This window comes from Lepus europaeus, chromosome X, assembly GCF_033115175.1.
Source record: "Lepus europaeus isolate LE1 chromosome X, mLepTim1.pri, whole genome shotgun sequence".
In the NCBI taxonomy this organism is placed as follows: domain Eukaryota; kingdom Metazoa; phylum Chordata; class Mammalia; order Lagomorpha; family Leporidae; genus Lepus; species Lepus europaeus.
The window spans coordinates 80,105,238-80,106,601 of NC_084850.1; positions in this window are offsets into that span (position 1 = coordinate 80,105,238).

A 1,364-nucleotide genomic window follows, 5' to 3' on the forward strand; every position below is an offset into this window, starting at 1 on the left:
TTTTCAAAAAAAACATCTATTGTGTCAGATAAGGGTGCTTTAAAAAGTTTGTAGAAAAAATAAAACCAAAGGTTAATATTATTTTGTTGCAAAAATCTTTATATCTATGCATAGTCTTGCCATGATATACATTTTTTTTTGACAGGCAGAGTTAGACAGTGAGAGAGAGAGACAGAGAGAAAGGTCTTCCTTTTGCCATTGGTTCATCCCCCAAGTGGCAGCTATGGCTGGTGCGTTGCAGCCGGCGTGCTGTGCTGATCCGAATCCAGGAGCCAGGTGCTTCCTACTGGTCTCCCATGCTGGTTCAGAGCCTAAGGACCTGGGCCATCCTCCACTGCACTCCCGGGCCACAGCAGAGAGCTGGACTGGAAGAGGAGCAACCGGGACAGAATCCGGCACCCCAACCGGGACTAGAACATGGGGTGCCGGTGCCGCAAGCAGAGGATTAGCCTAGTGAGCCGAGGCGCTGGCCACATGATATACATTTTTTTTTTCTAATTTTTTGACAGGCAGATTGGACAGTGAGAGGCAGAGAGAAAGGTCTTCCTTTGCCGTTGGTTCACCCTCCAATGGCCCCTGCGGCCGGTGCGCTGCAGCTGGCGCACTGCGCTGAGCCGAAGCCAGGAGCCAGGTGCTTCTCCTGGTCTCCCATGTGGGTGTGGGGCCCAAGGACTTGGGTCATCCTCCACTGCACTCCCAGGCCACAGCAGAGAGCTGGCTGGAAGAGGGGCAACCGGGGCTAGAACCCAGCAGTGTGCTGGTGCCGCAGGCGGAGGATTAGTCTATTGAGCTGGGGCCCTGGCATGATACACATTTTTGATGCTCTACTTGAAGTACCCTGGTGTCTTGTAGATGTGCTTCTCTAATTTAGCCAGATCTTCATTTATCCTCATTTGTTGATAGCTTCCCAGTAAGATTCACATGGCTCTCTAACACAAATTCCATGAAATTTTGCAACCTCACTGTGCATATCAGATTCTTTCAATGTCCTACAACAGGAGACTGATTAATAAAACAGATGACAAATATACAAAAAGCTTTGTGAACCAAGAATTCATTGTAGACTGGGGACCTATATAAATTAGGATTCACTTACATACTATCCAAGTTAATTTTCTAATTGAAGCATTAAAAATATCATATAAAATCACAGGATATAATTAATTTTACTTTATTTTATTTTTACATTTTTATGTATTTTCATTTTATTTGAAAGGCAGAGAGAGTCAGACAGACAGATAAGAGGGGTTACATTCACCGATTTACTCTCCAAATACCCACAACAGCCAAGGCTGTGCCAACTGAAGCTAGGAGACTAAAACTCAGTCCTGGTCTCACGAGTGGATGGCAGGGACCCAAGTACT